Here is a 23624-nt window from a genome sequence, read left to right as displayed (position 1 = left end):
TAATCATATATACTTAAGACTTCTATTTTTCTTAAAATTAGACTATATATTTGTAATAGGCCATATGGAGGAATCATAAAATAAAAGATGATATGTAGGCCAGTGAATAATGCTTATGTAATTCATGCCTATATTTGACCATATGTGTGTTAGAGAACAAGGGATGGATGCAGCTCTAGTCCCTTCCTATGGTGGGGTAGGAGGAAGGTGTGTATCATGGATAGATTTGGAAAATAGGAAATGATAATAATTTCCAGAGGAAGGAAATAATAGAGGGTAATATCTAGAAATAAATGTAGGAAATTCTAATCAATCATTATTCATATCTTTCAAAAGAAAATGCAAATAACTGCAGACCTAAATTTTACTAACATAGAAGAAACTCAAGGGTGAATACTTTCTCCAATGGTAGAAGAAACTTTTGTAATTAGTTTTTTTTCGTGAAAAGTGTATGATACACATGAATACCTTTGGCCTATGATAATTAGATATGAATCCATACAAGTTGTTTGAAAAAAAACATCACAATAATTTTATTCAAATCTCATCTTAGGTTTTTATCTCACCTTGAAGAAAGTTGTAAAGAAAGGGAACAGAGATCACAAGGGCATGACATGACAATGAAATTGCTGAACAAGGACACTGAGATCACAAGGGAACGACAATGAAATGTAACGAACATAAGCGCATGAAAAGGAAATCCTAGATCTCCACTAATCTCCACCAAGGGCATGACAAAAATATGTAGAGATCGTAATGGCACATAGACAAAATGTTACAATCACAAGGGAATGACAAAAAATTCTCCACAGGCATTCAGAGCTCAGACCTCTCCACCAACGTTCAAATCTCTCCACCCTCACTCACAGCTCTCCACCCTCTTTCATGCACAACTCTCCACAATTAAAAAAAAGGAATGATTTATGTTATGTTTTATTTATTTTTTGTTTATAAATAAAATAAATTTCACATATTGTTGTAACTATGGCATAGGTGTTTGAGCCTTGATAACTTTCACTTCAGCATTTCAGATTTCAATTTTTCAAGTTTCCTCTTCATTATATCTTTGGTTTATCAATGATTTCCTATATTTTGATTACAATGCATCTCAACTAGATGCTCCAATGATGCAATCACCTATCTATCTCTAGATTATGCAAGCACTTGTTGTTTTATAGAATCTAGATAGATACTGAGAGTTCCAAAGCCATAAAACTGAAGATCATCATGTGTGTGTCCCACTTTAGGGAAAAATTGGATGTCATGTTCTTGTGCATATATTTCAATCACTTCCTTCAAACTTAATCGAGGTGCACCCATAGAATTATTTAGGTGAATCCCACTACTCATGGAAGCTGAGGCTTGTTGTTGAGCATGTGTTGTTGCTACTTGTTATTGTTGAAGTGCCTCAAATTGGTAGTACTCCATCACCCTAAGATATATTACATTCTCTCTAGCCCTAGGCTGTTCCACAGTTGTATCCTCTACAACTTGATTTATCATTTCAAGGGCTACATTTAGCTGAATTCTTATCCTCTCATTAGCAATAATCTTAGGGAAAAATAGTCCTTTCCACCGTAAAAACCACTTCATTACTTCATTAAAACAATTTTCCAAGGTGAGGAAATTGCATATGCAAATGCATCACCTGCATGCCAGGCATGAAGCACATTCTCCAATTTATAATGAATGGTTGGATATAAAGGGTCCATATGTGGGCCAGATGATGGAAGCTAACAATGTAACTATACATGTATTGGCACAATCTCTCTATGAGGATCCGAAGTATCTATTGCTACTATTAATTTGGGCATCACTATATGATCTAGAGTGTTTTGAAGTACCAAAGCTAGTAGTAACTTCTCCCATGTCTCCAAAAAATGTAGCATAGGTTCTAAGTCCCTTGGCTTCTAGGAATTTGTAGCAACTATTCTCACTATTGGGAGAATAACTTTAGTGAAGAGTTCAATGTAAGGAGTTGAAGAAAAAAATGTTTCTTTTGTGTCAATGTCATAATCAAGTGTCACATTCCCTTGCAGAAGCCTCGCCCACAATGGCATAATTACCTCTAAACCATGGAAAGGATGCAGATGTATGTGTGTATGCATGTTTGTGTATATGTATGTATGTATATACATACATATACATACATACATACATACATACATACATACATACATAGATATATATATACAAACTAAGAAAATGGGCAGATTTAATATCATTGTTAATGGGCATTATATTTCCCTTGCATATGTACATTATATATATACATATTGCCCATTAACTCTGCATTACTTGTGTGAAAGATTTTGAGGTAAGTCACTTAGCAAGAGTTGAGTAAGCTTTATTTGTTTTAATATTTTAATTTTGGAATATATATGTAGCTGGATCAATTTTGTTCTTGTGCTTAGATGCAATAAGCACCTTTAAAAAGATCTCTCTCTCTCTCTCTCTCTCTCTCTCTCTCTCTCTCTCTCTATATATATATATATATATATATATATATATATATATATATATATATATATATATATATATATATATATATATTGATATATAGATATATATGTATATGTATGTATGCATGTATAAATGTATGTACATGCACATATATACATATGTATATGTATATATATATATATGTGTATATATACATACATACACATACATATGTGTGTGTCTATGTGTGTATACATGTATTAATACAAAGAGATCTTGTAGATTGTGGAGATCAATGGAGATCTAGGATTTCATTATTGTGCCCTTGTGATCACTACATTTCATTATCGTGCCCTTGTGATATTTGCATCTCATTGTTGTGTCCTTGTGATCTCTACATTTCGTTTGTTTTATTGTACTTGATTTGATGATAGTTCTATAGGAATTTGTAATCAACCCAACTAATCAGCAACTAGACCCATTTAACTAGATTATGGCTTTTTCCTTTCTAAAAATTTCTACTATTATATTTTTTAAGGTCCTACTTTGCATTTTTTCGTGTCGGATCTTGAGGTAAGTCACTTAGGACCTTAAAAAATATCTCTTTGTATATATATATTCATACATGTATGTATGTATGTGCCCTATGATCACTAAATTTTGTTGTTGTACCCTTGTGATCTCTATATATGTATCTATGTATGTATGTATATATATATATATATATGTATGTATGTATGTATGTATATATATATATATATATGTATGTGTGTATATATATATATATATATACATACATATATATATATATATATATGTATGTATATATATATATATATATACACACATACATATATATATATATATATATATATATATATATATACACATACATACATATATATATATATATATATATATATGCATTTGTGTGTGTGTGTGTGTGTATACATACATACACACACATATGTGTGTGTCTATGTATGTACGTACATACATATGTATGTATGTATGTATATAAGAAGAGATCTCAGCACAACAAAAAAAACAAAAAAACTAGCTTAACACGTAGCATGGCCACAAATGTGATGGGAATGCCTATTGGTATGTAAATTCCTTCTTTTCTCTATCATTTTTCATGTGTTTCTTTCACTTGAACAATTATTTCTTAAGGGGAGTTCTATAATATTGGATTCATTTTGTGTAGGATATGATGAGGACATTCCTAGATATACCCATGTTAGATGTACGAGAACCACTAAAGAATTGTGATGAATTGCTCATGAGTAATGAAGATGGACTTCCCCTAAGAGTAGCAAGAATATGTTCTTCAAAACTAGCTCTACATTAAACAAAAGAATCCATGCATCCATAACCAATTTTACATTTGAATAAATGGTTCCCTTATAGAATGAATAGTCTATACTTATATTTCATCTTAAGATATTTCAGCAGCTACAACCTAGTCTACTTGGCTTTTGAAAATAGAAGGCTAAACTTTGAGTTTCAACATTAACTTCACTAGTCTATTTAGACCCATTTATTATTATCACAAGCTTTTAAACATAACTATATAAGAAGTGAGTTAGGACATATATATAGGTTAACCTTACATTAATTGTAAATTACAACACAAAGGTTGCAAAAGGGTATTACAATATTGCAATTATAAAAAATTGTCTGATTCGCCTGAGTAGTGTATGGTGGTGAAAAATTGTATTAGGTGAATAAAGCTCAAAAGTAGTTATATGAATATAGATAACTCAAAATAATTAGAAACAAAAACTACATATTTGTTAGAGTGATTAGTTCAAGGGTCTTGATCCCATGGACACAGGTATGTAGGTAGCTTAGTAGGTGGAGTATGCCTCTAGTGTGCAAACACCTTGGACATATCTAGGTTGAACTTAACTATTTTAAGAAATTATATGTTAACTCATGAGGCTCATTCCCTTGCAAAAGGCTCTACTACAATAACATTACCTCTAAACCATGTGAATGATGTTGGAGTGGTTCCCAACCTTGAAACACTCCTATCAACAATGACAAAGAAAATGCATATGCAATACATAAATTACTATTATTTATGTAAATCTCTCTCTCTCTCTCTCTCTCTCTCTCTCTCTCTCTCTCTCTCTCTCTCTCTCTCTCTCTCTGTCTCTGTGGGTGTGCGCGTGTGTCTATATGTATGTATGTATACATACATAAACACATATGTGTGTGCCTATGTATGTATATATTCAAAGAGATCTTAGCACAATAAAAAAATTGATCCAGTTGCATACATATTTTAGAATCAAAATAATAAAACAATAAAACTCACTCAACTTGTGCTAAGTAACTTACCTTAAGATCCTACAGAAAAATAATGCAAACTAGGAAAAATGGGTAGAGATCACAAGGCACATACATAGATACATACATACATACATAAATGCATGGATGTATGTATTGTTGATCTTAGTTTGGTTTTGACAATTGAGTATCAACACACTTAAGATATTTACTAAGTTCTAGTCGAGCTAGTAACAAATGCTGAGTATAATATGTATAGATGCCAAGTTACAATGAGTGTTGAGTCACTCATGTGCTGAGAAATTCACATGTCAAGTGAACAGTTGATGTCGAATAAGTTCAAGTGCTGAGCAAAACAAAATTATAGTAAGTGCCAAGCATTAGTATTATCAAGTGTCGAGTAACACAGAATGGACCTAGTTGTTTGTGATGGCACAAACAACTATGTAAACCATTTTTAAGCTGACTTATAGATACATCTCAAGGCTTTGAAGATAAGATAAAATCTATTTCAATTTCCTATGTGATCAACATGCAACCAATCATAAAAATAGGACTTAAATGGGAAAATGAATGAATCTCCTTCATAAATTCATACCTAAGCCTAAGCCACCAAAATATTTTTAAAGGGATTTGAAGCTCCATAATTAAGAGTGTATGTGTATGCATATACAATGAAGTGATGCCAATGAAGAATTGAAGGAAGTAAAAGGGGTGAATTGATCAGTAAACATTTAAGGTTACTTAGAAGTGTCAAATAATTGTATACTCAGTTTGTAGAACAGAGGAGAAGTTATCCAACATTGATATAATAGATCAAGGGGATCAAGATGGAGAAAATTGTTATCTGAAATCAACAAGGAGAAAGTTTTAATTGTATTGGATCAAACATTCTATTGTTACTTTCTAGAAACTATATCAATAGGGTGAAATCCTTTGGACTAAGGTCAATTTAATAGTCATTGTAAAATCCTTTCATAGCATGACATTCCAAGTGAGTGTTTTAAAGTCCTTTAGCTAGGCACACTTTTAACAGGGTGTTAAAATCCTTTAACATGGTAGGGTCTAATAATCCTTTGTAAGCCTTTAATAGGGTAGGCCTTTCATAGGGCAAATCATGAAAATGGTCAAACTATGTAACCTTAATAGGTGAACTTTATTGCTACAGTAGTGAAGAATTGTGGGTGTCATCCCCACCCCAGTTTTACCTTCTCATTGGAGGGTTTTTGGGTAATCATATCTAGTGTCAAGTATTGATATGGATGCATTTACTTTATATGTTATTTAAATACATTAATGCATGCATTTTTTTAAGTTAAAAAATTTATTGGTTAAAGACTAGTTACTTCTGATTCACCCCCCCTCTTAGAAGTATATATATTTTCCATTAGTATTTCCAACAATTGGTATCAAAGCCTAGTTCTCATCAAGAGAAGCCTTACAGCTTGGAGAAAAGATCTTGGAATGGAAGTTTACAAGTTGGCACTGACCATTGAAAATTAGGAGATTGAGATACATCTCATAATACAACAACTAAATGAAGCTAGAGATGCTTTGAGAAGTTCACTAAAGAGAAGAAAAGAGATTGCTATGATAGAAAATGACACATAATAAAAAGAGATTGACACCACAAAGTTATTTGTAGATGGTAACTCCTATGAATTTGATGCAACAATTGTAGATCTCATGGAAAAGAATAGAGCACAAGCTAAAGAAATCACAAATCTCAAGTTGGAACAAGAATCACAAGCTATACTTCTATGTGAGGTGACTGAACAAAAGAAGAAATCTATAGAAGATAAGGCCATGATTGAAGAAGAAAAAAGAGTTTTGAGAAATAGATTGGAGCAAAAGTTAGTAGAGCTATCTAGAATCTCAAACATGCAATTGAACACCCTAATTCAAATGATGGATGCTCATCATGAGTTGAATGTCAAGGACATTGAGATAATTACATTGAAGTTGCATAATGAACAACTGCAAAATGACCTAAAAGAAGAAAAGGAGTTTGTTGAAAGTTTCAACAAGCCAAATGAAGCCATCAAGTACTTTGAGCAACTAATGAAATCCCCTAGATCTAGTAAAGATAGAGGAGGATTGGGTTATATAAGCACTAAAGAAGGAGAATCATCCAAAGCTGCCAAGGAAAGAAACAATAAAGGTAAGAATTTCAAACCTACTTGTCATCATTGTGGTAAGAAAGGACATACAACCAATGTTTACAAGAGCAAGAATGCTAGTCAGAATGATAAGCCAAAGAACATTACTCATTGCCATAAGTGCAACAAAAGAGGTCATCAGGCACATGAATGCAGAACTAGAACCATGCATGCAACAAAAATTGAAGGACACTGCTATAATTGTCAAAAGTTTGGACATAGAGCCTTTGAATGCAAATCCAAGTCCACATGATCATCAAACAAGTTAACAAAGGGAAGAATCTATGAAAATGCATATAACTGGGATTACAATACAAGACATAGCTATCATTATTGTCAAGAGTATAGACATATCCCTAAGATCCGCATAAGAACACACTTTAGTGGTAACTACAACAGATGATTGAGTCAAACTACATGCTTTAGCTATTTGAAGACTAGTCGTATCAACAAGCACTGCCCAACAAGGACAAGGGCATCTAACTCATAATTCAACAAAGGAAAAGGAAAGGTAGATGTTGAACACATCAAAGGAGAGATGAACAAAACATGGTGGAAGAAAGATGTAAATAGCACATCAAATGAAGGGATCACTTCACTTGATAGGTCAAGTGCTCACATCTCATTAAATTAATCAAAAGGAGGTATGTGGGACTAATATTTAATTTTTTTTATCTTAAATCAATTCCAAAAGAAGATAGTACTGAAAGAGATATATTAGCTTGAAGAAAGATGCAATATAATAAGGAAAATCCAAGGTCAAATCTTTAAGCTTTCACATTATTGCCAAGTGTAAAAAGTCCTCTTCAATTACTGAGCAAAATCCTAGTATGAGCCAAGTTGTTAGCCAAAGTTAGTTGAAGCCAAGTCAATCGTAGCTACTAAGTAAAGGTAATTCTTATAGTTATTAAGTGATGGTAAAACCAATGAATGCCAAGTTTATACCTATACATGTACCATGCAATAAATTTTATATTTTAAAAGGACATAAGGGAAAAATTTACATATGTTTTGTCATTATGAACATAAAGCAAGAGCAAGTAGAGTGAAGAAGCAATTTACAAGCAAAATTGAAGCATTTGCATGGATCATAGTAAGGATTAAAGTGTCAGTTCATCGATTTCAAAGGTATTCTTCACCTGTCAAGCTACACAATTTCCTATTTGTTAAACCCTAGCTTGCATAATGGCCTCAAGTTTTAAAAATGTAAATGTGAAGGCACCGTTTGAAGTTCAATTAGTCAGCAATGAGATCAAACAACTAGATTTTAGGGCCATACCAGAAGTTGCATATAAAAATGACCTAGCATGTACATTATTTGTCATTCTACCCAAGATTGTCATGGTCCAAGATGTGTGGAAATGCTATAATTGCAAGGTAGGAGGGATTGGAGATATGGAAACCAAACAAGCATATGAAAAATTATATATTATTGGGGAGTTGAAGGAAGAATTTAAAATTGTAGAGAGGAAGGGCTTAACATGTGCCCTATATTTCCTAGTAGTTTTCAAAACTAATTGAACAAAATTGTCCTAACTAGAATTCATGATGGTTATCTATGGCTAGAAGCTAGACACATCAAAATTTCAAAGAGGATTGTACATAGGGTTACTGGATACCCAACCCTAGACTGACCCAAGATATTGAAGAGCGATTTTAAAGAGGTAATTGAACAAAACATAGGAGCCAAGTGGAACAAGCATGGAATGACTATTGACACTATAATAGATTCACTTCTTGACTTTTCCATTAGAGTCATATCACACAAATTATATCAGTTGAGTAGACTGAATAGTGTTCCATGTATAGCAGTTGATGTAGGCTATAAGACAGTCAAGAAAGATCAGACCTATTATCTTGTAGAAGTACAGTTATAGCAGATAATGGAAAACCTAGGAGAAATAATGAGGTCTATGAGTGCTCAAAGTAAGTTTGGTTCAATACTGATATGTATATTTTTCTATGTTCAAAATGATTTCCCATCTTTTGGAAGAGTAGGATGGAAGACCAATAGGTCAGTTACTATGCAAATCAACGTATATATGAGCAAATGGGAGAGAATTTTGAGTCATTAATGACTAGCTATTTTGAAGACTTCAATAATTCCATGAAACAGAGGTTAAGAATTTCTATTTCCCTAGTGGAGAAATATTACAATGATATTTGCTTTCTAGTAGACATTGACTACACTTTCATCCAGGCTGTAGTATCTAGAGTTATATAGTTAAGGCCTCTAGGTTATGAAATAAATATTGATGAAGCTTCAATGTCTATCACTAAACTTGTTGCTGAAGAAGTTGATAAGACTGCCAAAATTTTTGGTAACTATGATGTTGTAAATTCAAAAGTTGAAATGGAATTGAATATAGCCTTGACATTGAAGAAGAAAGATAAAATGGTGAAGAAAGGAAAATTTAAGTTTGGGGAAGCTACAAGAGATAATGATGGAGAAGATGAAGAAGAAGAAGAAGAGGAAGAAGAGCTACAAGCTCAAGAACCTCTTGCTTTGACCCAAGGTATTGGTGAGGATGAGGAAGAAGAAAGTGCCAAAGGAGAAGATGCCAAGGAAGCACCAGCCAAGCCATAACCAAAGAAAAGAAAAACCAAGACACAACCAATTGCAGAAAAAAACACAAAGAAGGCTGCAAATCCTAGTGCAACAAAGCCTATAGCTCCAACAACAAGAGCTACTACAAGGAAAACTACTTAAAAGATTAAGGAGCAAGCCAAAGAGAAAACTCAAGCAACTAAGTAGAATGGTCCTCTGTAGAAGAAACAAAGAAGAAAATATGTCACACAAATAGAGAAAGATTAAGAGAAGACAAAATTGGAGGAAATAAAGCCAACTTACAATGGTAAGTCACGTTCCCATAACTGATCTTGAAAATATTTGTGATAATGTTAGAGATAATGTAGGTTTGATAGGTTTGAAAAGCTATGAATCTAGCAAACTTAGTAGAGAAGACCACAACATGATTGAAGAGTCAGCATATTCCATGATGGAAAAATTCAAAAACAATCCTCTTGAATTTGATAACACAATGGAAAAATAATTTTATACCATTATTGAGAATAAGAGGCACTAGTGCCTAAATATGGAAAAAGAAATAAGAGAATCAACATTAGCACAAGTAATGTCAGATTTATCAAAAGGACAAATAACTAAGGTAAATAAGAAATATGGTAGCATATTTGAACCAAAGTAGAGGGCATTCAACATTTTGTAGAATAAAATTGAGGATGTTGTGAAGAAATCCACACAAATGTGGAGGTAAATATATGGATTAACAACTATCAAGAAAGGAGAAGTAGATCCCTTTGAGGGAAGAAATAATGAGGAAGAAGGTGAAGACAAGGAGGAAGAAACAAAAAAAGAAAAAGAAGACACTACTATGGAGGAGACACAATAGAAGAAAGATGAGATGGCAATAGCTAATGACTAGAGAGTAGAACAGAGTATGGAAGACTCACAATTGCCAGCCATGAGCCCTCCACATGACACAACTACAACTATAGAGACCATAACAATGAAAGACGTTCTTGAAAAATCAACCTAGAACATGAATCCATTAACTGCAGGGGATTTGAAAAAGATACTTGACCAATCCACATTACAAGCAAGGTTATGTGAGAATCTTGTATTGGTTAGTGTGGATGAATTACAAAAGGTAGTAGCTGATATAACAAGGGAAAAGTGTAACACACAAGAACCATGTACTATTATCCCTACAACTATCAATGCTCAAAAAATAATACAAATAGAGGATAAATCTACAAAAGTTGACACTATTACAAAAGTTGATGTAACTGATACAACTCAGACTATAGAAGTAAGGGAACCTACAAGAAAATAAGTAGGATAGATAGATGTTTTTGTACCAACTGCACAAACACAAGGTGCACCACAACTGATTGTAATTGATCAAGGTAGACCTGATGAAGAGAAGGACATACCCAAGGAAAAAGAGCAAGAAGCCATACAAAAATTGGTAAACTTACCAACAAATAGCACTCCTACTAAAGTCCTTAATAGGTCGAGCACTTATGCAATACCATTGCAAATTTCAGCACTAGGCTCCAGTTCAACAAAGGTTGCTATGGTATTTCACTATGATGATGCACTTTTAGATGAAGAAATAGTGATACCCATATATGATTATGAAACAATGACCTTAGAACAAATTAATATAATGCAAGAAGCATTGGAAAGAAAGAAGAATCAAGAAATACTCAGAAAAAAGTATAAACAAAGGCAAGCACTTCAAGAAATCAAAGACATCTTTTTAGATGCTTTTAGCTTGTAAAAACCCAATGAATCTAAACCTATATTAGAACAATTATCAAAAATTATTGAACAAGTGACTAATGAAAATGAGGATACCAATGTTAAACTCATGGAATGGTCTAAAAAGAAATTCCAAGGGAAAGTCAATGAGAAGATATCTAGTGAAATAGCACTATCACAAGTTGAACTAGATAACAAAATTGAAAAAGTGAAGAAAGTACTTGAGAACATATTCTCATTGTACACAAAATTTTGTCATCCCACACTCTTCACACAAGAAATGAGCCACAAAATTTTGAGTCTAGAAAGAAACTTGAAGATCTTAGGTATGCAACTGCCCCAAAATCTAGCTCAAAGTGACAAGCACTTTCATTTAGTGCTTCATACAAAAAATCAACTAGCTGTGTTGACAATAGAAGAGGCTAACATAAGAGCCAAGTTGATTAATAGACAAGCCTCCCTTAAACCCCATATGGAAATACTCCAAAAAAATTTAACATATGTAGAAATAATGTTAAAGAAAGATCCCAAACTTTCAACATTGGATGGACTAGTTCATCTTGCAGTAGAGACAACCATCTAGATCAAGTCCTTAGATGTTGCATTAGACAACTAGGATGCTACTTTGAAGATTATAATGGAAGTCCACAAGAATTTTTTGGACAAATACACAATCAATGTATAGACCCTTGACATAAGTGTCGAAAAGGGGGAGATAGTAAAAAATAAAGGGGGAGATAATAAAGAAGGAAAGCAAGAAAAGGGGGAGCAACCAGAAAGAGATCAGAAATAGAGTATATCAGACATCAATAGAGTTAGTAATTTTGAAGACAAAGAGTATCAACATGAAGAAAATCTACTTAGATAAGAGAAGAAATTTTTGACATAGGTATAACACATTAACTTAGGGGGAATTAAAAAGTGAGAGAAAAATTTTGAGGTATAGGATCTATTATAGAAGTTTGATAATTTTGAAGTCTTGTGCATATACCAAAATATGTATATATTATACTCAAGGAAATTAGATTTTTTATGTACATTTAAGTGTTTTTGACACTCATGTCAAACGGGGAGATTGTTGATCTTAGTTTGGTTTTGACAATTGACTGTCAACAGACTTAAGATATTTACTAAGTTCATACTAAGCTAGTAACACATGTTGAGTATAATATGTAAAGATGTCGAGTTGCAATGAGTGCTGAGTCACTCATGTCCCGAGCAATTCACCTGTCGAGTGAAAAGTTGATGTCGAGCAAGTTAAAGTGTTGAGGAAGACAAAATTATAGTAAGTGTCAAGCATCAATATTATCAAGTGTCAAGTAACACAGAATGGACCTAGTTGTTTCTAATGGGACAAACAACTATGTAAACCATTTTTAAGCTAACTGATGGATAGATCTTGAAGCTTTGAAGATAAGATCAAATCTATTTGGATTTCCTATGCAATAAACATGAAACCAATCAAGAAAATGGAAGGAATTATGCAGGAAAATGAATGAATCTCAGTCATAGATTCATACCTAACCCTAAGCCACCAAAGTCTTTTTAAATGGAGATGAAGCTCCATAATTAAGAGTTTATGTGTATGCAAGGAAGTGATGCAAGCAAAGAATTGAAGGAATTAAAATGGGTGAATTGATTAGTAAACATTCAAGGTGACTTAGAAGTGTGAAATAAATATAGAATCAGTTTGCAGAACAGAGGAGAAGCTATGCAATAGTCATATAACATATCAAGAGGATCAAGATGGACAGAACTGTGATTTGAAATAAGCAAAGAAAAAGCTCTAAGTGTATCAGATCAAACATCCTACTATTACTTTCTAACAATTTTATCAGTAGGGTGAAATCCTTTTGACTAAGGTTGATTTAATAGTCATTGTAAAATCCTTTAACAGGGTGACATTCCAAGTGAGTGTTTTAAAGTCCTTTAGCCAGGCACAATTTTAACAAGGTGCTAAAATCCTTTAAAGGGGTAGGATCTAGAAATCCTTTGTAAGCCTTTAAAATGATAGGCCTTTCACAGGGTAGATCATGAAAATGGTCAAACTATGTATCCTTAACAGGTGAACTTTATAGCTACAATAGTGAAGAATTGTGGGTATCATCCCCACCCTAGTTTTACCTTCTCGTTGGAGGGTTTCTAGGTAATCATATCTGGTGTCAAGTATTTATGTGGATGCATTTACTTTACATGTTATTTCAATATGTGAATGCATGCATTGTTTTAAGTTAAAAAATTTATTGGTTAAAGACTAGTTACTTCTGATTCACCCCCCTCTTAGAAGTATATATATTTCCCATTAGTATTTCCAACAATTGGTATCAAAGTCTATTTCTCATCAAGAGAAGCCTTACAGCTTGGAGAAAAGATCTTGGAATGGAAGTTAACAAGTTGGGAAAGACCATTGAAAATTAGGATATTGAGATACATCTCATACTACAACAACTGAATGAAGCTAAAGATGCTTTGAGAAGTTCGCTGAAGAGAAGGAAAGAGATTACTATAGTAGAAAATGACACACAATACAAAGAGATTGACACAACAAAGTTATGTGCAAATTGTAACTTCTATGAATTTGATGCAGCAATTGCAGATCTCATGGAAAAAAATAGAGCACAAGTTGAAGAAATTTGAAATCTCAAGTTGGAATAAGAATCACAAGCTATACTTCTATGTAAGGTGACTGAACAAAAGAAGAAAGCTATGGAAGATAAGACCATGATTGTAGAAGACAAAAGAGGTTTGGAAAATAGATTGTTGGAAAAGTCAATAGAGCTATCTAGGATCTCGAACATGCAATTGGACATGATAAGTCAAACAATGAATGCTCATCATGAGTTGAATGTCAAGGACATTAGGATAATTACATTGAAGTTACAGAATAAGCAATTGCAAAATGACCTAAAAAGAGAAAAGGAGTTTGTTGAAAGTTTCAACAAGCCAAATGAAGCCATCAAGTACTTTGGACATCTACTAAAATCCCCTAGATATAGTAAAGACACATCAGGATTGGGTTGCATAAGCACTGAAGAAGGAGAATCATCCAAAGCTGCTGAGGAAAGAAACAATAAAGATAAGAATTCTAAAACTACTAGTCATCATTGTGGTAAGAAAGGACATACAACCAATTTTTGGAGGAGCAAGAATGCTAGTTAGAATGCTAAGCCAAAGAACATGACTCATTGTCATAAGTGCAACAAACAAGGTCATCAGGCACATGAATGCAAAACTAGAACCATGCATGCACCAAAATTTGAAGGACACTACTACAATTGTTAGCAGTTTGGACCTATAGAGCCTTTGAATGCATATCCAAGCCCACATGGTCATCAAATAAGTCAAAAAAGGGAAGAAGCTATGAAAACTCCTATAACTAGGATTACAATACAAGACATAGCTTTCATTATTGTCAAGAGTATGGACATATCCCTAAGAATTGCATAAGAACACACTTTAGTGGTAACTACAATAGATGGTTAAATCAAACTACATGCTTTAGTTGTTTAAAGAACTGTCATATCAACAAGCACTACCCAACAAGGACAAGGGGCATCTAACTCAAAATTCAACAAAGGAAAAGGAAAGGTAGATGTTAAACACATCAAAGGAGACATGAATAAAACATAGCAAAAGAAAGATGGAAGCAGTACATCAGATGAAGGGATCACTTCACCTAATAGGTCAAGTGGTCGCATCTCATCAAATTAAGTGAAAAGAGGTGTGTGGGACTAATATTTAAAATGATTTATCTTACATCAATTTTAAAGGAAGATAGTACTAAAAGAGATATATTAGCTTGAAGAAAGATGTAAGATAATAAGGAAAATCCAAGGTCAAATCTTTAAGTTTTCACAATACTGCGAAGTGCGAAAGGTCCTCTTCAATTGTCAACTAAAATCTTAGTATGAGTCGAGTTGTCATCCAAAGTCAGTTGAAGCCAACTCTGTAGTAGTTTCCAAGTAAAGGTAATTATTATAGCTTTCAAGTGATGGTAAAACTAATGAATGCTGAGTGAAATAGAAATTGCATTGAAGCCGAGTATATAGTTGTACATGTACCACACAATAAATGCTATATTTTAAAAGGGTATAAGGGAAAATTTTACATATTTTTCATCATTCACTAATACATTTGGCATCGATTTGCAATGACTAAGTGTTGCAATTACAACTGCAATGTGTCGCCACTGCGACAGTAATAGACGTCGTTGTTTTTTAGTCACAAATTACGACATCTATCCTATGCCTTCGCAATTACAATGCCTATCCATCACTATGACACCACTTTATTATGGCATGAATCTTGTAGCAATGCTTGCAGCGTACATCACAACCTTTGCGAAGGTATCGCAACTACATTTGGCGATGGGGTCGCTGTGGCGGCGGCCATCCCAATACTTACCCTTGAAATCACAATTGTGACATCCACGACAAAATGCGATGGGGTTGCATTGGCATTTAGCGATGAGGTCACTGTGGTAGCGACGCCGACGGCCATCGCAATGCTTGCAATGGACATTGCAATTGCGACGTCCACTGCAAGCATTGCGACGGTGCCGCTGTGGTGGTGAGGCCAAGGGCCATCACAATGGTCGAGGTTGATGTTGCAATTGTGATGGCCATGGAAAGCATTGCGATTGGGGCCACTGTGGCAAAGATGCCAACTGTCATCACCCCCACAAGGACCCCGCCACAAGCATATTCAGCCTACTACTTCAGCCACAAACATTAGCAATGTTACACCCATTTTAAACCACACCAGCTGTAATTTTTGATGTCTCAGTTTGCTGCATAGAAACAAAACCATTTATTTTGTTTGAAAGAACCTTTCCATGGGATTTTTGTGGATACTTAGAAGTGACTAAACATGCAAAAATTTTTGCAGCTAGATACTCTTTTCCAGAAGGCTTTTTTGCAGAGCTTTTCTACTTAAGAAAAATGTCAGCCTTCTTAAGCTGTAACTTCATGCATTTCTTCCTTTCATTGGATCATTTCTTCCTCAAAATATGCATTTCTCTTAGAAGAAAATTCCCCCTAAAAGACAATGCTTGTAAAAACTGAGGACATGGAAGATGTTTCATAAGCTTCAATTTGTTTCTACTAACGAGGTAGTGGTTGTCCTCATGGTGTTTTTGGTACCTTTGGCTAGAAATACATTTAGTTTCTTGACTATATTTTTGCAACCTATGTGGATGCATAGCTTTTACACATGACCCATTCATTTCCCTTCCCTTACAGAGAAAAGTACCATTTTTGCCTCCCTGCCAAAAGGAACATATAAAGATTCATTAGGACTAAAAGCAATTTTCTCAAAAACAAACATATACGTTGCATCATTAATACAAAAAACAAGCACCTGAAATAAGGAACCATCTTCCAAGGATAAGAGCTTAGCAACCTCACTCTCATTATCTATAGAATTGTGGACCACACTACCATTCTCTAGGTGCTCACTAACTACAAGTTTACCATTTGAATCATTTTTTGGAAGTTTAGTAGCATGATGCCGAGTAATAATACCTGTCAAACCATTTGTAGAATGTTTGACATTCTCATGATTTGTTACCATTAATTTTTGAATAAGCTTCAAAATTTCTACTAATATAGTTCTCATTATCATTGCTCACATCACAGTTCTAAGAATATCTAACAACCATAATATTAAAATTACCCAGAGAATCAGTTCCCTTCATTTCAGATTCCTGCTTCTTAACATTATTACTAGACCCATTCGATGTGCATCCATTACTTATGGTATGACTTGACTAGAAGACATTATTTGTTTGAATACCATTAGTTCTTGGAGGCACCATCTGTAATGTAGCATCATGATCTTCTGATGATCTGGATTTATTGCATGACTAGCTAGAACTTGTGTTCTTTTATAGACTTTTTGAAATGAAATTGACATTTGACAAATTTTCTACCTATTGGGGTATCTTGTTTACACCTGCAACACTAAAAGAGATTACTGTCATTTTGAAAGAATGCATATTTTCTATCACCTAGGGGGCATATGAATCTTGTAAGTGGTTTTCCTTTGGATGTCCAATGTTCAATGACACCCTCTTCTTTAGTTTAGAGCCATTTTATTGAGATTCAGACCCACCTTTTGTTTGAATGCTAGTTTTCTTATCTTGTATATAGAATAGCACGTAAGCTTTCTGGGAAAGCACACTTTTCTCACTGACTGAATAGACCTAGAGTACAAAATTTCATAAGAATAACTTCAATTAGTATAAGAAACTTTAGTATAATTAGTGTTACCATATAAAGAAAAGGTTCTACATAAAATTGTAGTTCTTTTTTGTATTCTTTTATACACAAATTATAATGAGCTTGCTCCACAAACTTAAACATGTCTTCACAACTATAGCAAATGTATACTCGATTATCATCTAAAGCATGCCAGATGCCTATGGATGAACGAATAAAGTAGAAATAATTACTAGAATGTGTGCTCCAACCATCATGAATAAGAACACCATAAAGAGTGTACTTAAAATTTCCCTCCTATGATTGATCAATGGACATAGAAACTAGAATATCATTCAAATGTGAAAAATTTATTAAAAGACTAGTAGATATTACAAATACTATATTATTAGATTCCACTAAAAATGTTATCCACTGGCAAATAATATTGTAAGGGCTACTTACATGTGAATTGCTAACAAATGGTTTGAGATCCAATGTACAACCAAAGTCTACTTTTTTGTCAATTTTTTCTCTAGATTCAACTACACTGAAGCGCTTGAGATGAATTGCAAGAACATGTGGTGCTTTATCAATTTTGAGTTGTTCTAGAGCCTTCACTTCTACTTTGCATTGTTCACATTGATATCTTTTCACACCCCCATCTAACTGCTCCACTACTGTGTAATGGGATAATGCTTTCAACAAGGAATCTGCTCGAATGACCTCTAGGCTCAAATCTAAGAAAGGATCAAATTTATTTGAGCAATAATAAAATTGTGTACACTTCACCTACAAGCCATGTTGAAGCAATTGTTAATGAATAAAATACTTTTCTAAGACTATAACCTAGAGTTCCCAGCATAAAAATAATTTTGAAAGGTTTAAGTGACTCAAAAAATCCCATTTATGAAATGAATAGTAAATCTTGGAGGTGTCTATAAGCCCCTCTCTATTCCCTCACTAATATTAAAAAAGGTGATGTTTAGTTATGAATAACTTCTTCTGATATCTTCTTACATTCACTCATCCTTGTTAACAAAGTACAATTTTTTTTGAAAATATAAACACCTAAAAATCACAACTTGACTTATGAGTCGGCCACCAAATATTTTATGTACTAGACTCTTCTCATAAGCAACAGGTGATTCAATTAAACAATATAGATAAATATACTCATACTGGTGAAAGAAAGTTTTATGTTTTTTCTGTGTTTTTTTGAATATATGATTTTTTCCTTTGTTCAGACTATGAAATATATAGCAATGCATGGGAATTGAAAGTGCAGATATAGTGCCCCTCATATGATCTTTCTATCTCTTGAGTCAATTATTTCTGATGTGCTTGAGCATACATAGAACAAACCTACATCCTTTATAAGGTTAGGCCAATCTTGTGAAGCAACAACCTGAAAGTTCAAGAATCATGAGAAAAATTAATCATGGAAAAAAATCCAATACTATCATCATTATAATCTACTAGAAATAGAAAATTGTTCATGTCCAAACCTATCAATAAATGCCTAAATGTAACACCTTTTCCTATAGAATAATTCATCTACTCTAATTTTAAAAACTTATAGAAATTATATTTCAGAAGTTTGTTAGGAAAAATACGTAGATAGATATGACATTATTCTCATGCTCAAATTACACACCCAGTGATAGCATAACATATATTAATTCAATGAAAGTAATTTTAAGAAGGGTTCAGTAATCTAGATGCCTATTTCACATGTGAGCAATGGTACTCTGCAACAATCATGAGATAATGTAGTTCAAAATTTTGTGAGAATGTTGAAATTTGATAAATAAACTTAAAGTTTCATCTAGAGTTACTTGTTAGTAAATGTACATGTAAGTTCATAAGGATCATTGTGATGAAACTAAGTTACAATCATGATTCCAAGAACAACCTGTCAAATAATAAACAAGTTAGAATATGAATTTTATTAAATTTTTAAAGGTTTAGAGATTAGAGATTGGATCTGTGAAATTTAGTTTTACATGTTTAGGGATTTAAAAAAGAAATTGATCAACCAACATGTAGGTGCCATGATGAGATGACACACACCTTTCCATATGCAAGAACTATGGCATTATAACCTTGGAATAAACCATCAACAAGTGGAGCAACACATTCTCCAAAAATCATTGATGATGGAGAACCAGTGCTGCCATACACATGATCAAATGTAAATGAATGCGTACCAATTTGCACCTACAAAATTATAATCAGAAATTGGTATAAGTTAGAAATATACTCTACAACTCCATTAAATGTAAAATCTAAGTCTCAGAATCTATATGATTAAAATACAAGGCATTAATGGATTTCAATAAATTGAAGCAAGTACTAAGAAAATATGCATCATGCACTATTTAAAAAATAAATGGCATGATAGTATTTTTATGTGCACATATTAATATACAAAAGAAACTAGTAGTTTGAAAGTTGTGTCTGATACAGAAGTGTAATTAAACAACAAGAGAGTTGGAATTGTAAAGATTATTGTTACTATATTTCTAACACTGTAGTTTTATAATGAAAAAAAGTTCTATTGAGTTTCTCAACACACACACACTAAATATTAATTTGTGCAGATTCAATTACTAAGAGTCCAGTTTAAAAGTGTGCAAAGTTGTTGTCCAAAAGACTTTGACATAATTCATGAGCTCAAAGGTGCTAATCAATCTGTGTTGTACCCTGCACAAGGAGTTTACTTCAACCCATACAATGATTTGATCAATTGACATAACTGATGCTCTAGGAATCTCCTTGAACTTTCTTTATAATCTATTGTACTCTTGAGATGCATTGACTTGCTTTTGATAATCTGTGGACACTAACATATTTACTTCTTTCTTTCTTGAAATTCAAATCCTTTGAGTACTTACATATTTTCTTCCTCTTGGAGATTCCAACTCAAAAAATTCATCTTCACATCCATTTGGTGAATGCACTATCCAAATTTAGTAAATGTTAAAGGATCAAGAATTTCTGAGGTTATATAACCTCAATTATTTGAACTAAGTGAGGATATTATTTTAATAGAGGCAATCTTGTTTTCTCTCAAAACTACATATGGATATGGACAATAGGCCACTGCCTCAAGGGCTAAGGATCAGACAAACACTACAGTCCAAGAATTCTTCACCTAAATCATAGTTTGATCAGGAAAATCTTAGTCTATAGTGATAAGGGCTAATAATATTCACCCAGGGGACCTTTTGTCTCCTTTCCACGGTAAAAAAATTGCAACTTGAGATTATTTCTAGGGTAAAGTGGCAAGGAATGATATTGTAATCATAGTTTTTTTCAGGTTTTAATGCACAACTACAACAATTTTGGTCATATATGTGCATCTACCTTTACCAATTCACCATTCTTCATAGTGCCTCCAGGCCAGGATGTCTGCTTCAACTTCAAAGTAAAAAACCATTGATGATAGTGTTCCTTTCATTGCATGAGTTCTAGATGCCACAAGAAACAAGGGTACCCTCTGCTGATCGAACACAAATGTGAAGGAGAAAAATTTGCTTACTTGAACACCACTTTGACAAGCCATAAGAACAATGATTGCAACTGCACAACAGAAAACCACAACCATATCTAAAAAAAATGCTTTTCCATTTCTCAGCCAATGACTTCAATATTTGACTAAACAAAACCATTCCTGCTTCCTTCTTAATAAAACTAGAATATATGGTCTTCATTCAATCAAAAATTATTTCTTAGCAGTGTCAAGTCCCCAGATAATCTCATCAATTTCTGATCTCTGAACTAGTAACTTTCTCAAACATCAATTAATAAGAACGTATTGATAGGTTATTTAGAGGATTATATTGATATGGCTTTTTCAATACTTCAAAACAATTATACAATGTAATTTAATATCAATATTTTATAGTTTTTTGGTTGTAATATACATTCACAATCTTTTCTTTTTTTAAAAACTGCACAAAACATACCCAGGCTCCCAAAAATCCCATACCAAATGAAAACACCATAACTACACAATTTTAATAATTCACACTTTTCATTGCATCCCATCTATATGGGCATGGTGCCTTTTTCACAGAAATGAAACAATACATGACCGCCATTACTTGAGCACAACTGACTGATGTTCTCTCTTTGGTTACAATAGTGCAAATATCTCAAACATTAAATATCTCAAAAATATCCAAAAAATTCTATTGAATCTAAAGATACACAAATAGGTGAGTAAACATCATCTTTGACAAGCCTCCCACTTGTAACAAGTATACTCATTTGGCACAAAGCATTTTAAAGAAAAACAATTCACATCTAAGAGTTAGTATAACCTACTTCACATTGTGACTGTTGTATATCTCCATGCAATGCACGAGCTTTACTAGGAAATGATTCAGCAAGCTTAGATGCATCATTCTTTGTCTCTATAAAAATAATACTGTGTCCCCCACTGCAAAAGTAAAAAAGAATTTACCTTCCGATTAAGAATGGAGTTGCTCATGAGAGATGCTTGACAATAAAATAATCAGAATTTACAGAAACCATTTCCAAATACATAGATCATATATTTCTCGTCCAACCTGCTATAGCAACGAATGCCATCTGGTATAACTGTTGCTCTTTCTTTATAAAAGTAAGGAAGAACAATGTGCCTCACACTTGCATTTTCCTTCATCTTATCATCACCAACAAGATTTGTAGTTTTTCTATCAGGTTTAAAGAGTTTTGATGCAATCTATTGAAGAGGTAAAAACAAGGTATCAAGTGTTAGCATGTAATAAGAAAATTTGGGAAGCAACTTAAAAAGTGTAAGTGCCAGCATGTACTGTAGTTGCTACAAATAAACAACGTACATGCTTTAAAAAAATTAAAAGGCCACATTGAGCACTGTCAGAAACCCCACCTGCTTTACCCAGTTTGACATTGTTGGACTAAAAAGAAGTGTTTGAACCTTACTCACATCCTCAACTTTTCCTAAAACAATAGGAAAAAATGGGACTATTAAAAGATGCAGTGGACATACATTAAAGTTTTGAAATATAGCAACCTATTAAATGATGCGGGTAGAAAAGACCCACACCTACATGGCACCTAGCACACTTACATGTGCAAGACATTTAATACATAGTGGGCATTCATTTCACCCCCCTTCCTCAGTGGACTTACACAATGGGCACTTACTTCAGTTATATCGTTCAAAGAAAAAGCATAGCGAAATTGCAATAAGTGATGTAGTTTCAATCAATATTGTGGAAGTGAAGAACAATTTAAATGTAAGTCCCTTTATGACACCAACATATCACATCAACCATTGAACTTATCACAAGTCAAGACATGATTGGTAAAGAACCTTGGAGTCATGTATGATCTTTCACAATCTAATTATACAGGGGGTTTTGCTCAAGAAAGGATAAGATACCTTTATATTTTATTTTGTTGTTGGTGCGATCATAAAACACACATCAACATTATACTTTAAAAATTAAAATAACATTAAAACATTAAATACCAATACTTCCATAAAATTATAGAATTCAAATTTAAATTCCAAAAAGTTGATTAAATAATAAATGTTAAATAGAAACAAAAGCTATTTAAGATTTTAACAAGACTTTATGCTAAAGCTTATAAATGATGGCTCTTTCTATGAAGAGTTTGGTCACATATTGGCTTTACAAATCTTGTGTTGGCCCTGTAAGTGCCCCAAAAGCAGCTTTTCTAACTCAAAATAACATCAAAAAAATGCCTCAGTAAACTATATCACTACATACAAACAAATGTAATGAGAAATTTGTTCTTATGAGCCACTACTTGTGAAACATGGGTCAAGAGTTGAATCCTGTTAGCAATATCACAATATAAGGTCAATTTTTCCAAACAAATTTTGAGAATATTTTTGATGTTCAATATGGTTCAACGAAGTTTAAACATGGGTCATGAGATATGAACTTTAGTTAACCACTAACCACTGCTCATTGAAATATGGATCATTGTAAGTTGAATCTAGATAAACAAGCACAAAATGATACAATACAGAGCACCAAATATTTCAGTAATCTATACAAATCACAAGATTGTAAGAATTCAAATATCTTAATTAAATGCAAAGATAGCATAATTTGACACATTGCAGAAAAAAAAAATACTTGAAACTGAATTCAATTTGAGAATAAGAACAAGTAAACATGAGAAGGTAACCATTAAAAGTGAGGTGCTAAAGATACATCATGGAAATTGGCACTTGTTATT

This window comes from Cupressus sempervirens, chromosome 5 (genome assembly GCF_028749045.1).
Source record: "Cupressus sempervirens isolate cs-2001-9-10 chromosome 5, ASM2874904v1, whole genome shotgun sequence".
NCBI lineage: Eukaryota > Viridiplantae > Streptophyta > Pinopsida > Cupressales > Cupressaceae > Cupressus > Cupressus sempervirens.
The sequence above is the reverse complement of the archived record's forward strand: the minus strand, read 5'-3'. Positions refer to the sequence as shown.